The sequence below is a fragment of the Coptis chinensis genome, chromosome 7 (assembly GCF_015680905.1).
Source record: "Coptis chinensis isolate HL-2020 chromosome 7, ASM1568090v1, whole genome shotgun sequence".
In the NCBI taxonomy this organism is placed as follows: Eukaryota; Viridiplantae; Streptophyta; class Magnoliopsida; order Ranunculales; family Ranunculaceae; genus Coptis; species Coptis chinensis.
This window is the reverse complement of record NC_141462.1, coordinates 54,432,675-54,448,999: the sequence shown is the minus strand read 5'-3', so window position 1 is coordinate 54,448,999 and position 16,325 is coordinate 54,432,675. Positions and strand designations below refer to the sequence as shown.

At 38.7% G+C, this 16,325-nt stretch overlaps 1 long non-coding RNA gene and 1 pseudogene across 1 annotated transcript; both read left to right on the top strand.

Annotated features, from left to right (window-relative positions):
* Positions 1–930: 930 nt before the first annotated feature.
* Positions 931–3,469, top strand: LOC147487988 (uncharacterized; annotated as a pseudogene).
* A 664-nt stretch (positions 3,470–4,133) lies between these two features.
* On the top strand, positions 4,134–5,869 carry LOC147487987 (uncharacterized). Its single transcript, XR_015203237.1, has 4 exons — positions 4,134–4,214; positions 4,316–4,425; positions 4,525–4,674; positions 5,527–5,869. It is a non-coding gene; the product is annotated as an uncharacterized LOC147487987 (long non-coding RNA).
* The last annotated feature ends 10,456 nt before the right edge of the window (positions 5,870–16,325 follow it).

Genomic DNA, 16,325 nt, shown 5'->3' with positions numbered 1-16,325 from the left:
TTAGAAATCTGCTCATGCTTGTTTCATTCACTTTGATGTCGATTAATAGTTTATTTAATTAATGAAACCAGTATATTTTGAATCTCATCACCTTGGGTTTTGAATTATGTACTAAACTTTGTTCTTGAAGTGAAGTTTTGGATTCGAGAGACGGTGTTTCTTTCAAATTATGGGATACTTGTGTTGGTGCATAGTCTATTGTTATTGTTGGTCTTCTTGTGTTAACGCTTTTAACTTTGTGTAACTTAAATAAACTTAATACCGATTTACAAGCTTAAGTTAGTTTAGCAAATCACGTAAAAGTTTTAATTTGCATATCATTGGTTCATTTAAGAACAATTTATCGAAAAAAAAAAATTAATATATTTAACGAAGTCAAAATTGGATGGTAATAACTTTGAAGATTATTACTATCATCTTAGATTTTTAGTAGACTTGCTTTTGTTGATAGGAATTAATCGATATTATGTACGCAAAACTTAGACCCAATTAATTACTACAAATTGTATGTGAAATTGCTAGTGTATTTAGTGAATATTGGGAGCATACAAGCTTTTAGCTAGTTATAGAAGCACCTTAGCAAAAGACTTGTATGCTAGTATCTGGTGGATGAGTTTGGTTGGAATTGGAGAGAGGTGACCCCCACCTTAACACTTACAGGTGGGCTAGTTGTAACAAAAAGTGGGAATTGAAAACCAAACAAGTTCGTGGAGGATAAATACAAGAGAAGTCTGAAAAGCTATAATAAGACAAAAAGAAAGGAATGATTACCACTTCCTTTAATTCTCATCTGTTCTCAATGTTAGAAACCTTATGGCATTGCTTCTCATTAAATTGAAGGTTTGAGATCTGATTGCAAAAGATTCGATTTTATTATAGGAAGTCAAGGGGAAAATGCAACCGGTGTGAAACCCGGATCAAAACTGAAATTCTGCCCCCGAAAGCAAAGGCTAAGGAGAGAAATCTGTCCCAGTGGTGAAGAAGGATGGTGATACTCCGGCCCTCTTCGGCCAAAGGTTCCTGTAAGTAAAGGTTTTATAATATTGGCACGTGAGTTTATTTAAGACCTACTCCTCGCATGTCAAAATATTTTTATCTTGAGTAATTATAATTTAAGGTCTAAAAATCTACTTTTTAATAGAAATTGATACCGAAAGTGTTATGACTTCCAACAGCTTAATTTAGCAGTGTTCATGATGTCTTTTGTTGACGCCTTGATAAATTTGGTCATTTTCTCGCTAGCTATTGATGCAAGTATATGAGGTCCCCGTGGTGATTCCACTAAAACCAAACCATTCGTGACCGATTGTAACGCAATTAACGGATGGCTAAACGCGGGTGTCATTCCTAGTCTAATAGGTTTGCTTTAGTCACTACACATTTCTCTCATTTCATGGTCTATTAATTAAGGTCATGATATTATAGGTCAATATGGAGCTTAGACACTCAAATTTTACTTTTTCCATCCCAAAGTTGAATAATGCTAAATGTTACGCGATATGTTTAACAGACGCTTCCTCCCCGACAATGAGTTTGAGAAGCCGGATCGCACCGAGGGTTATTCCCGCAAATGAGATAGGAGTAACCTTTGCAGATATTGGCACTCTAGATGAAATTAAAGAATCACTTCAGAGTTAGTTATGCTTCCTCTACGGGCGGATCTTTTCAAAGGAGGAGGTCTTCTAAAGCCTTGCAAAGGAATATTGTTGTTTGGGCCTCCCGGCATGCTGGGAAGACAATGCCGCCAAGGCCATTGCTCATGAGGCAGAGCAAGCTTCATTAATGTTTCCATGTCTACCATCACTTCAAAATGGTTTGGGGAGGATGAAAAGAACGTTGGAGCTCTTCTCACTTGCAAGAAAGGGCTCACCAACAATTATTTTTGTGGATGAGGTTGATAGTATGCTAGGGCAGCTAACCCGAAGTTAGGGGAGCATGAGGCGATGAGGAAGATCAAGAATGACTTCATGATCCATCGATGGGTTGTTGGCCAAACCTAGTGAGCAGATCCCCGGTTCCGGGCCGCAACAAATAGGCCTTTTGATCTTGAGGGAGCAATTATAAGGTGGTTTTGAACGCAGGTATGTTTTGTGTGTTAAAAGACCGACAAAGGACAATTGTTAGCAAAGACACAACAAAGCCGAGTATACTCACTAGCTACTATCCCGTGATTACAATCACAAGTGCAAAGTTGTCGGCGAATGAATTGTTTAAAAGCGTTGATGACAAGTCTACAAATGTTTAAATATTGAATATCATTTGTTAAATGTATCCTGATTCTTGGTGCTGTTAATTATTAGGATAACTTAATCAAATGTGTTGTGATGAAAAAGTTGCACATGCCTGAATTTTAATGCTTGATGTTTACAGAATTATGGTTGGTCTCCCATTCTCGGAGAACAGAGAAAAAATCCTGGAAACACTTTTGTCGAAGGAGAAGGTCAAAGGAGTAGATTTCAAGGAGGTTGCAACCGTGATAGAAGGATACCATGGAAGCGACCTCCAGGTCTGTATGTTTGTTACTGGAGTTTATAATTTTATATGTTGGCAGCTAAAGTTAACTTTTGATGAAACTTGTTGAAAACAGAACCTGTGCACGATGGCAGCTTATCGCCCTGTTAGGGAATTTATTCAACGGGAGAGACTAAAAGATTTGGTAATTTTCTCCACATTTCTATTTCATAGGAAAATGTTCTCTTCACTCTTTCTTTTGTGTTTTTTATTACTAAGATTCAAACTTGAATTCCTATCTAAAACTTCGTTCTCTTTGCAGGAGAAAAAACAGAGAGTTGAGGAGGAACAGAACTCAGAAGAGGCTTCAAATACACCTGACAAGAAAAAGGACATAGAAATTTTCCTCAGGCCCTTAAACATCGAAGATATGAAGCAGGCAAAGAATCGGGTAATGTAGTGGAGTTGTATCTCACTCACGGTGCATGTTTCACGTCTTATATATATATCAATTGTTTTCTTTTGTGACCAACTACAAAGAATGTATTTTCGGTTTATGCTAATTTACTAAGTACTCTGACTTCTTCATAAAAAATTATGCCCAATTTAATTTCTTTGTAAATCCAGATCATGTACATGTTTCTGTTAGATTAGTTGGTGGATTTAGGCTTTTGTTGATGTTACAATTATAATATAATTATTTTTAGTTTTTTGGAATTAACATGGTGGATCAAACTCAATAACTCATCAAAGAACTAAATTCCTCAGGTTGTTGGACTTAAGGATTGTGCATCGTCGAAAATTTGTGTTGTTTTTGCGCAATTTTAAGAGGACTGATTTGCCTTTCTAGTCGCGTTGAATTGTTTGGCTTGAACATAGAAAATTTTCATGTCGCAGTTGTCGCTAGTTTTGCAGTCGAGGGTTCTATAATGAGCGAGTTGAGGCAAAGTGGAATGAACTATATGGGGAGGGAGGTTCAAGAAAGAAGTAGCAGCTTGTCCTATTTCCTATAGAGTAGCTTGTGCGCATTGGATGAGTAAAGTCTCGCAGTTTGGCACCACTTTTCTCAAGTTTAGGATTTGAAGTTTCACAAAGGAAAAGCTTCTTTTAGAGGAGTTCGGTAGATGGGATAAGTAATCTGCAGTGTAAACCCACTTTCTCCCGCATGAATTGAAGTTTCACGAAGAAAAAGCCGAAATACCGAACCAATGACGGCTTGGAGGTATTGAGCAAAACCTCCTGAATTTGTATGAAGCTGGACTGCCTGCCGAAAAGGCTAAAAAAACACATGATATAAACCTTAGAAACCTTGTAAGCTAGTTACACATGTAGTTAGTCATGCGTGTTTTAGTGTTCAAAACACTAGTTCTTATCGGGTTCTTTAGCCGTAAGTTAGAAGACGTTGAGAAGGTTCAGAAAGATATTACTTCTCATATGCGTAGTATTCTAGTTGATTAGCTAGTTGAAGTTGTCGAGGAATACAAACTTGTGTCTGATAAACTTTATCTTACCATCTCCTACTTGGATAGATATCCATCTTTGAAATTAACCGCATAAACTTCAAATTCTTGGTGTTTCTTGCATGCCCCTCGTAAAAATGATAAACTCACTCCTTTTATTGTTCTCTAGATTGTATTATTGATTGAATTGTAATTGTAATTTTATTGCCGTTATTTTTAATAAGGAAAATATGAAGAGATCAGTCCCCTCATGTTGAAGATTTTGTCAATATAACAGATAACAATACTTACACCAAGCAAGAGGTAAATCCTTTTGCCCTTGTGCATCTCAACCTCATTTGTTCGCTTGTTATTTGTGTTTCAATGTCATCTAAATTTGCAAATGCTTTATGTTTTGTTCACAGGTAGTAAAGATGAAAACAAACATATTTAAGTTCCTAAATTTTGAGATGGGAAATCCCACGATAAAGACTTTCTTTTGAGGTTTACAAGAACTGCACAAGGGGATTGTGAAGTAAGTACGTCGGTCACACTTTTGAATATCTACTTGTTATGCTTCCTTGTAGTCCTTGTGGATGTTTGGATTAATAAATGAGTTATGTGCTTTTTGCAGTCCTCCAGTCTACAATTAGAGTTCCTAGGTTGTTACCTTGTAGAGCTAAGTTTATTGGACTATGGTTGCCCAAGGTTCCTACCCTCACTGGTTTCTTGTTCAATTATTTTTCTTACCAATTTCACACTTCAATCGAAGATGTACCCCTGGGTAAGTAGTTAATTTCACTTTGATACTTTAAATAGTGTTTATATTTAACAAGAGTAATTAAGTTAATTTCCTCCTTAAGTTATTTGTCATAAGAGCTTGTTTCTCACTAGTTTAAAGTGTTGGGTATATGGATTGTTCAAGGCAGTTAAGCGAACGAATTGAACGTTAATTGGTATGTTTAGTGGTGTGGTATCACCATATTATAGTAAAACTCTTTTCCAGCTAAGATTTAGATATTTACTTTTAGGAAGGGAGAACTCTTACCACTTGCATACAATTGAAGATGAGGTGTTGATCTTTATGGGTTGGTATGTAATTAATGATAGGAGTGAATATTCATCTTTTAACACTAATTAAACTCTACTATAAATTATGTTTATAAGTGCAAACTTTAAATAGAAATCTTGCTTTGGTATGTGGATATGCATAACCCGAAGTTTTGTGTGGGGTTCAAAATGTCGATGATCCTTCCATATCTTACATAGTTACATGTCTTGCTACCTATTAGTGGAAATAGTAGATACTATTTTGCAATTTCATTTAAAGAACCTCTATAGTTTATCTGTTAAGTTCTTGTATGTTAGGAAATGTTGGTTCTCTTGGAAGTTATTAAATTTTGAATGACATAAACTATTTTATTAGTTAGGACCTCCTTTGTTTACTTCAATACTAACGTAATTTAGATTTCATCGAGTTGTTTCTAGATTAAACCCATTTTATCTATTACGCATATTTTATAGTTTCTTAACGTCTTATTTTTATGAATCTAATTTACACAAATTTTACTTATTACTATGTATCGATCCTCTCTATTTTCTTAATTTCTTTTTGGTGTCATTGGTATGGTTGCAGGTGTCGACGACTTTTATGATTGCTAGAGGAAAGACAATGTGAGAGATCAAAAGGTTTTGTTTTAGAGCTATTAGGACTTATTCTATCTATGTATTTTTTTTTACAAAAGACTTAATGAGTTATTTACTGATTGTTATTATATTTTTGGTTATTATCTCATTGTTGAATAAAATGTAATCAAAGTTAAGACTTGCGAGTTATGAATGAATTATGGAGTATGTTTGGTTTAAGTGTTTTCTTTCTCGTTATTATACCCAAGTGTAAGTTTAAGTTTTTAGTGGGATGGATAGATTGTGTATAATATGTGTGATATATGTATGCTAGAAGTAGGTGGCAGGAACGATTGGGGCCATAATATTTAAATATTTTTTTTTTCAAATGTTTCCAAATTTAGCAACGGTTGTGTATCCGTTACTAATGGAAGCATAAGTAACGGTTACGTATCCGTTAGATATGAAAATTACTAACACTTTTATTTGTTGGAAATGAATTAAGAACAAAATTAATAACCGTTACTAATAATTTACTAACGGTTGATAAGTGTTGCTGAAATTAATTTTAGTAACATTTGTTAACCGTTGGTAAATTTGCTAACACTTTATAACCGTTACTAATATTTGTCACGCTTTTGTGTCGACGGAAAATAACCGTTACTAATATTTTTTGTAACGGATATATATCCGTTACAAATAAGCTGTTATGGTGTAGTGCCACAAAAAACACTTTACTCTCATCCAAACAGAACAGACGTAGGCAAGAGAAGTTTTGAAGCTTGTTCCGTCTTTGCTTTGACTAGCCAGGTATGTTCTCTCACCATCAGCTCTTCTGCATCGATTTTTCCCTCACGAATACCGCAAAAGTTGATTAAAAATTCAATAACATTAAGCTTTTTGGTCTAGCATCCGTGGATATTTCGATTAATATCCGGGCGATTCCTCGCCACACTACTTTCGGACTACTACCGTTGTTCTATGTTGTCGTTGTGAAATCCATTAATAACTAAAATAACCGCGGTGTACCGGTCATCGTTGTATAATGTATCGGGCCGATCATTACCTTTCTATCACTAAGGAAAGCATCCAACTTCCTGATCTCAGTGACACGTATAGTTTGGTGAACATCTTCTTCTCGTTTTCTTCAACTACGCAAAAGAATTTGATGAAGTAAGTATGGCAGTTTGGTTTTTGTGTGAAAAGAAGGGTGGTTTCGGATTAATATCAAGAAAAGACACAAGTTTGTAAAATCTTATAGCACGCCAGTTTCTCACGATGGTGTTTTCTATCCAAATGCGGCTGAAGAGGAATCTCGATCAACACTTTATACAAGCTCTGTTAGGAGTTTCATTGTGGAGGGTGCTGGTGATATCTTATCATTCTTTGTCGGTCATGAAGGTAAGCTAGTTCGGGCTCTCTTCACGAGCTGCTGTAGAGATGGTGAAGAGATGAAGGCGCGCCTGTATACAAAGATTTAAAACCGATACTAACAAAACATGATATGGTGCAGCGCCCTCTAAGGAGGGGCACCATACCTGTGTCCCATTTATTTGGCCTGGTTCACCATTGTAGACTTAGTGAACCCGGTTTTGAGCTTATCCGACCCGCTTTTTTTGCGGAAAAACTACCGTACTATACGGGCGAAAAATACTCGAGAAGAAAACTCGATGACGATCGCAGACTTGGTGAGGTGGAAAGAAGGTGATGATACAAATGACTACCAAACCGCTACGATGGTCGCTTAAGGAAATACGTAAAAATACTAGGACTCAAGAAATTCGAGATGGAAGAAGTGTACAAATTTGAAACGAAAGTCGAAGAAGATGAAGTAGTAATGGCTTACACACAATTAAATTGCAGGAATACAATTCCGTTGAACAAAAAAATTTCACAATTATTGGAGTGGTGGCAAATTGCACCGGGACAACTGCCAATATCGTTCTGGTTAATCTTTACGAGAGCGCACCGTTTGCAAAATGAATTTAACAGAAGGTTTGGGGCTCAAGAAATCTTCGCTGATATCGACCGAAAAGCCATAATCGACGAAATGGTACATAAAATTTGAAGTTGAATTCAAGGATTCAAACAGAACTTTTAAAGGGTTCCCAAAAGTATACACCGGATGTGATAGATTTCTGTACCGCTTGTGAGGGAAGTGGAATCCGACAGAGTTTAAAGTGCCGAACAAATTTCGAGGTAAGCCAAAACATAAGTATTGAAAATTGTACTACGAGTAAACTGTTGACTAACACGAGTTATTTTGTGTCTAACAGAAAACGCGAGTACACTACGAGACATTGAATTGGACAAGGAAGTGGGGAACAACCTTCGTTTCTTCTTTCATGAATGTTCTGACGAAAGATTGGTAGATCTGAGCTATTTCGATGATATTGTTGATTTCCAACACTATGGGGGTATTGAACAACAGCGCGATAGGTCCAAGGAGACACATAGTGAAATGGCGAAGAAGAATAAGATTCTCAGAAATGCAATATTTGGCAGCGATAGCGATAGTGAAAAAGAAGATGGAATGGAATTAACACAACGAGAATTAGTACTGAGTTTGCCAAACACAAATAGCGAATTGTACAAAAGAAGATGTTCCACAAGAAAACGGGCGAACGGAGACCAAGAGAGACAACCAACGTTACAATGTATGATGCCTCGAGGGACGAGACTACAATGCACAAAACAGCCCAGATGAAATAAAGTACATTCTCAACATAAAGAGGAAAAGGTATGTACCGTAGAAAACATATATATGTAAAAGTGTGGGGAGATGTAATATCTCGCTCTGGTTTGGTATATACAGGAAAAGAATGGCGGGGAAAAGAACGAAACCGTGATACCAACAAAAGATAGTGCAGCGAAGAACACAAAGTCGGTGAAAGAAAACAAATGGCAAAACAAAATGCAGGAGCAAAGAATCCAACCATCACTGGCAAGTACTGTCCGGGGTAATACTACTCATGGAGGAAAACCACAGAATCTGTTAACAGTAAGTGGACCGTTGACTTTTACTATTGCGTTAGGACAGTAAAGAAATTTATGTCCAACACTAAACCGATGAAATTGGTAGATGAAGCAAAGATGTTCAAGTCTGGACGACGAAGCGAAGGTATCGCCAGAGGCCACGCCAATGGAGGGGCTCGAAAAATATCAAAACTGTGACCAGAATACGGAGAACATTGGAGAATATGACAGAGCAGTGTCAATGATTTTCGATACTATGAACCAGGTATGATAGTATTTTTTTATCAGTTATTGCAAACTTGTGTTTAAGTCTGAAAAATTGATGAAAACAAATATTTTTCGCCGCAGGTTAAAACGGCGATAGTACGGGCCAAAGAAATTCATGAAAAAGTTGCGAAGAAAAGTATCATCCCGAATGAAGTCAATGCTGTAGAAGAAATAGGGAAAGTGAAAATACTCAACCGAAAATTGGAAGAGGCAAACAAAGCATTAAGCGGAACCAACAGAGAGTTAGAAAACGAAAACAAAAACTTAATCGAGCGGACGGAAGAAGCCGAGCAGAGATCGTACGAAGACTTTGGGAAAGCCTATGAGATAATGGAAGAACACAAACACTTAAAAGCAGATGTGATAGAATTAAAGGCACTCGTGGCGACCAAAGATCAGGAACTTAAACGTGCGCAAAAAGAGGCAGAGAAAAATTACAAGTTTAATGACGATTTAAACGAGCTGCTCGCCAAGATCACGCGTGCAAATGGCACATTGTGAATCGTCCGTAAGACAATTGACGAGACTTTAATAGAAACGGAGATGAACTAGAACGTGAGAAGATGAATTATAAAAATTTGTAATGAAGTTGTATATGCGAAAAGTTTGTAAGGAACCATTGGATTTGCCCAAACCAATGATCATGTGATTTTGCGTTTATAATACCATAGAGCTAAAAATTCTTTTTGAATAAATAAAGTATGTTTTGGCAATTGAATATCATTGTGATGTCACATACCTGTGGAAAACTGACAATGTTGTTGAATTATATAGATGACACGAAATAGAATGAAACGCCCCCAATGCTAACTTTAAGCTTGCAAAATTAGATTGAGCGAAAAATGTCTCCGACGCTAACCGATTTAAACGAAACGGGGTAACGTCATCAGATGTTGACATAGCGCGAGTAACCGACTAAGCGAGCGTAAAATCGTTCAATTTAGACTAACGAAATTAAATGTGGTACGTTCGTCAGATTTTGTCGTAGCGATAATACGACTAAGCGGCGTAATAAATAAGTTCAACTTAGGGACCGCGAAATTAAACGTGGTAATTTCGACAGATTTTGCCGGAGCGATAGTAAAGATTAAGCGAGCGTAAAAGCATTCAACTTAGATTGACGAAATTAAACGTGGTAATTTGGCCATTTTTTGTCGGAGCGATATTAACGACTAAGCGAGTGTAAAAGCGTTCGACTTAGACTGACAAAATTAAACGTGGTAATTTCGCCAGATTTTGTTGTAGCGATAGTAATGACTAAGCGAGCGTAAAAGCGTTCAACTTAGACTGACGAAATTAAACGTGGTAATTTCGCCAGATTTTGTTATAGCGATAGTAACGACTAAGCGAGCGTAAAAGCGTTCAACTTAGACTAACAAAATTAAACGTGGTAATTTCGCCAGATTTTGTTGTAGCGATAGTAACGACTAAGTGAGCGTAAAAGCATTCAACTTACACTGACGAAATTAAACGTGGTAATTTCGCCAGATTTTGTTGTAGCGATTATAAGGTTCGCTAATTCCAAAATTATACCATTATTGGAACTGAAGTGAAAGAACTGCTTCTTTATTGATTACCGAGTCTTAAAAAATGCAAAGATAACAACGGAAAATACATGCCTGAACTGGAAACAAACTAAATATTGTATTATTTTATTTCTCCAGGATAACGGAAAAACACAACGAAAATCTACTTATAGAACTTGCGCAGATGAAACGCATTCCACGGCTTATCGAGAACATTCCCATCTAAATCTCGGAGAAAATAAAATTCTTTGGTGGCAGGGCGATCTATGATGTATGGACCTGTCTAGTTTTCTCCAAATTTACCGGAATCTATCAACCTCGTCTTTCGACAGAGTACCCAGTCATCTTTCTCAAACACTTTAAGTCGAACTTTCTTATTTACGTTTCATATCAGCTTGATAACGAATTAACTGTTGAAGACCAACATCTCTTGTCTCATCTATCAAGGCTTTGGCTTGAGCAAGTGCTTGATCATTCGACTCAATTCCACGTTAGAAGTTCGTGGGTTGGTGTCATCAACTCTCAGAGGCAAGACCGCTTCCATCGTAAGCAAGATTAAACGGAGAAAATCCAAATTGAATGCTTAGGTGTGGTTCGATAAGCCCACATAACCGCCAGGAAGTTCCTTAACCCAATTTCCTTTGGCCCGTTGAAGTCGCCGCTGAGCATTGCAAGAATGGATTTGTTAGTAGCTTCAAATTGTCCATTAGCTTGAGGATGGTATGGTGCCGAAAAATGTGATTAATCTTCAAGTCGAACAAAATTGTCGAATTTCTTCAAAGATCAAATTGTTTGCCATTGTCGGAAGTCAATGATGTTGGAATACCAAACGACAAACAATGTCTCGCCGTAAGAATTTTTAACATCCGAAGCATGGATCCGGGCTAAGGGCATAGCTTCACCAACTTGGTAAAATAATCGATTCGCGGCGAGTAAGAAACTAACACCGCCAAGAGCTTTTCGGAGGACCGACGATGTCAAGACCCCACTTTGCAAACGCCAAGGGCTCAAGATTGATGAAGTTCCGTTCTTTGGAAGATTTCCCATATTAGCATATTTCGACAAGAAACACACTTCTCGGACAAACGCTTAGCATCCTTTTTGCATGTACGGCCACCGCGATATCCTTGTGTCATTACTCTATGAGCGAGACTTCGCCCGGAGAGGTTTCCCACATAGGCCCGAATGAATTTCCGCCAGATGAGCAAACCTTTCTGGCGAGACAACGGCATAGGGTTAAGACTTGTGCCTTTGCGATAAAGTTGCAAATGAATCGCTCAAGTCGATATGAGACAATATTTCCAAGCATCGCGTTTGACACGATCACCCACTTTATGATCGGAGGCAAGATGTGATCATGTAAATATGTGATATAAGGAAGACGCCAATCATCTTCGTCCACAAGGTGTAAGCGGAAAACTTAGCTCTATATCGAACCTCTGGAGCATTGTCGACTTCATGATCGCCGCCGCGGTATGGACCGAGACAATATCATTGATGGGATCATTGTGGTCATCCGATAGCATAAGTTGTGGATCAAAGCGTTTTCTCTGCAATGATAGCTTGATTATCAAGATCACGCTTTGCGCCCGAGTCGATCTGAGATGTGAGATATCAAATTGGCATGACGTGATTCCTCAGAAAATGTCTTGATGAAAAAACAACTCTGAGTGATGTACATATCGCGCACATCCTCGATGGACAGATCGATACTCGGTTCCTTTTGAAATTCAATGGTAATCTGGTGAGGCTTATCTGACTTAACTGCTGCGGATAAATATGCGAGAGAATCCGCATGTCGCACGTCATGACGCGGACGCTGCACAATATTGATAGAATCAAAATTTCGAGCAATCCGATGAATTAAGTCCACATAAGCCGCCATTCTATCGTCACGAGCTGCATACGATCCACCAAACTAGCTAGCGACTAACTTAGAATCTGTGAATAATTGTAGCTTAGTCGCCCCCAAGTGAAGAGCGGTCGCATGCAAGCCGCGAAAATGACAACCTTACTCGGCCTCATTATTTGAAGCGTCAAAACCCAAACGCATCCGACTTCTCAATTTTTCTCCATTCGGTTGCAAGATTACACACCCAATACCGGAGCCATACTTATTATCGCGAACCATCGATGTAAACAATCCAACAATCAGCAGATACATCTGATAAGTTTGGCAAATCATCGTCCCTGAGAGGTAATGGCGTGTTGTCGACGACATTCTCTTCGTCTAGTAATGCGTCAGACATAAGAATATCCTTAATTGGAAAATCAACCATTAGAGAAGCCAAAGCTTGTCCTTTCTCAGCTGTGCGAGTTTCAAACACAATGCTATAAGCTTAAGGTAACTTTCCCATTCTCATGCGAGGCTTAATTGATTCTCGAGCATTTGCGAAAAAGCTTTCGCAGTGGATATTCCGTATAAACTTTGACGACTCGTCCCTGGAAATAAGGTTTAAGACGTCGGGCAGCATGAACCAAAGCCAATGCAATTTTCTCCACTCGAGAATATCTTGTTTCAGCAGTTGTAAGAGTCTTGCTAACAAAGAATATAGGACGACCATCGCCACCGTTGACAAATAAGACAAAGATTTACGGCATGATCGATTGGCGGCTAAATCTGAACCTATAGGGTCTGCCCCCCATTCTTTGGATTTGGTAAGAACCGGAGGTTGGACTAAGTATGCTTTCAAATGATGAAATGCAAGTTCACAAATCCCTCCGTCAAATTGCTGCGTCTTTCAATATTTGGAAAAAGGGCGGCATCGATCGTAATACCGAGATAAAGCGATTTAGGGCAGCCCAAAGCGTCCCGTAGTCGTTGAATTTCTTTCTTTGACGGGAGAAGGCATTTCAAGGACAAATTTCGAATCTGATCCGGATTTGCTTCAATTCCGCATCTAGTCATCATGTATCCTAAGAATTTACCAGATGATAAACCGAAAGAACACTTAGCCGAATTCAAACGCATGTTGACATTGGAGAGTCTGTCGAAAACAGCTTGCAAATCAGTAAGATGATTAGGTGCTTCTGTAGATTTGACAACCATGTCGTCGATGTATGCTTTGACTGTCTTTCCAAGTAGGTCAGAAAAAATAGTGTTGACTAGCTTTTGATATGTGGCTCCAGCGTTTTTCAGACCGAAAGGCATTACCTCGGTAACGATAAAATGCTTTGGTCCGTAATGAATGCAAAGGAACTCTTGGTCCTCAATGAATAACAGAATCTGATGATAACCAGAATAAACATCCAAAAAAGACAAACACTGAAAACCAGATGTTGCATCGACCATTTCAGATATACGAGGCAATGGATACGGATGAACCGGACAAGCCTTATTGAGATTTGTGAAATTGATACAAACACGTAATTTGCCGTTCTTTTTAGGCACTACGACAACATTTGACATCCATGTTGGATAAGTCACAAGCCTTATAAAGTTAACAGACAAGAGACGGTCGATTTCGTCTTTCACTTTCATCTTTCTATCGGGGGCAATCCTTCGGGGCTTTTGTCGAACTGGTTTTGCATTAGGATCAATGTCGAGTTTATGACAAGCCACCGAAGGATCTATACCAAGCATTTGCTCTATTCGCCAAGCAAACACATGATTATTCTTCCGCAATAACAAAATAAGCTCTTGTCTCTCCTCTTCTGGAAGTTCACCAAATAAAAGTAGTCTCTTCCGAGGAGTTGGCCAATTTGAACTTCTAAAAGTGGATCGACCGTCGGGGTCCTTCAACATTTCTATTGGCGGAGTAAACCGAAAGTCCCGAATCTTTGTAATTGCTATTTGACGTTGGAACTCGAAATAGTTAGATCCAACAACTTCAAACTTCTTATAATCATCGAGAACATTGTCGTGGCAAATTAGAGATGCCGGTTGATCATTGCGCACCTTCTGGACTTTTTATTAAATGGGAACTTGATGATATATTGAGGCGGCGATACTTCCATATAATGAATCCAATCTCGACCAAGGATGACATTGTAAAGGGGATTTACAATCCATCAATAAGAAATCAATATTGACTTCCTTCGCATAAAGAGTGACCGGAGAGACACCTTTCCAACGCAATGAGTAGCGGTACCATCAAAACCAACAATAGGCGATTTTCGGGGTGACCAAGTTATCAATAAAAGGAATACCGCAATAACACCCGAAAACATGACGCTTTGAACTACCGATTGTCGATCATTATATCGTTATACACGATACAAACCGATATCATGCGAGTTATCACGACAAAGATCATAATGAGGAACATGCACGCCCATTAGATCTTGGTCGCTGAAACATAATGGTTCATCTTCAATAGTCTCCGTCGCGAAAACCTTCCACGAAAATTGATCCCGTTAACCGCATACAAATTAGACGGATATTTGACTTTAGAACGACGAGCGGTTTTCTGGCGAGTATTGGACAATGAATCAATGATGGCATGTCCATCCTTAATGACATTGTGATCGATGATAGTTAAAGCTTGAGTTGTTACTTTCTTCGCACATATTGATCAAGTTTCCCATTCGCACAAAGCTTTTCAATTCTTCCCCGCGAAAGACCGACAATTCTCCGTCTCATGACCATAATCATTATGAAATTTGCACCATAACGATTTATCGCGAGTTGTTTTAGTGTCGTCGCGCAAGGGAAACGGCGGAGTGAGCAGACTCTTATCTTTGATTTTGTCGTAAACTACCGCATATTTGGTATTAAGCGGAGTTAATTCAAAATCAGTAAAAGGCTTTCCGGTCCTGCTCGTGGAGTCTTCTTTCTTATACGGAGGCTTCTGACTGGGTTGCTGTTGATCAAAAGTCGGATTCTTCTGTTTCTTTCGCTGATCATTGAAATCATTTCCTTTATTATCTTTGTCACGAGAAGTTCGAGCAGCCGTGTCGTCTTCAACATTGATAAATTGTTGAACTCACTGGTATAACGCACGTCGGGAAGATGGAATATCCCAAACAAGAGAGTTGTATAACCCATCTTTATCAAACAAGATAGCTTCTTTAAAAGCGTAAACCACCATTAGATCGGATTGCTCAGAAATCTCAGCTGCAGCTTGGCGGAAACGCACGATAAAACTACGGAGAGTTTCCTCACGTTGTTGCTTAATGTTGAAAGGAACTCGGACTCTATTTGGACGTTTGAGATTATGATGAAAACGTCTTGAAAACTTTTCGGTTAAGTCCTTGAATCGATGAATAGAGCGCAGAGGTAATTCGCTAAACCATATCAACGCTTCCCCTTTTAATGTAGAAGGGAAAAGTTTGCATTTTAAAGCATCATCACCTCCCGATAAAACCAGTTTGTTTGTGAAATTAATCACATGAAGCATAGGGCAACCCTCGACATCATCATATTGATCAAACTCTGGTTGTTTGAAGTCTTTGTTATGAGTAGCCCTTTGGACGGCGAGAGAAAATTTGTCCAAAATACCATCTTCAACTGCCAGATTTTCTAGTGTTGATTCAAAAGGATCGCTATCCAGAAGAGCTTTTTTAATCATTTCTTTGACACGCTGAGGAGTCATCAGATCCGTATCTGTTGGATCGTGATCATAGTCACGATGATGCCTATGAGAGCGAACAGAATGAGAAGAAAACGACGAAGATTCATCGTTTCCGTGTCGAGATGATTGTGGATGGTACGTTGGGCTTCAGTATGATAATGTTCGGAATGATAAGAACCGCGTTGCTGAAGTGTTTCACCATATTGATGGTTCCGATCATGAGTGCAATCATTATTCTGTTCGCCACTCGAATTCCTCGGGACTTGCCGATAATTTGTAGGATCGTGGGGTGCATTTGGACGATTATTAGCAGTACCTTGCCTACCGAGAACGTGACCAAGTGGGTGGAGATTTCTCGACGGAGGTCGGGGAATTCGTCGCCCATTACTCTTAACTCGTTGATGGCTGTTGCGAATATCGCAAATCTCATCCTCACCACTTAAATGATCCCACACACTATTATGTCGTTGGCGTGTGTGGCGTTGTGGTGTGACGTCTGACAACATCATCTGCGAGTGGAGCGCGTC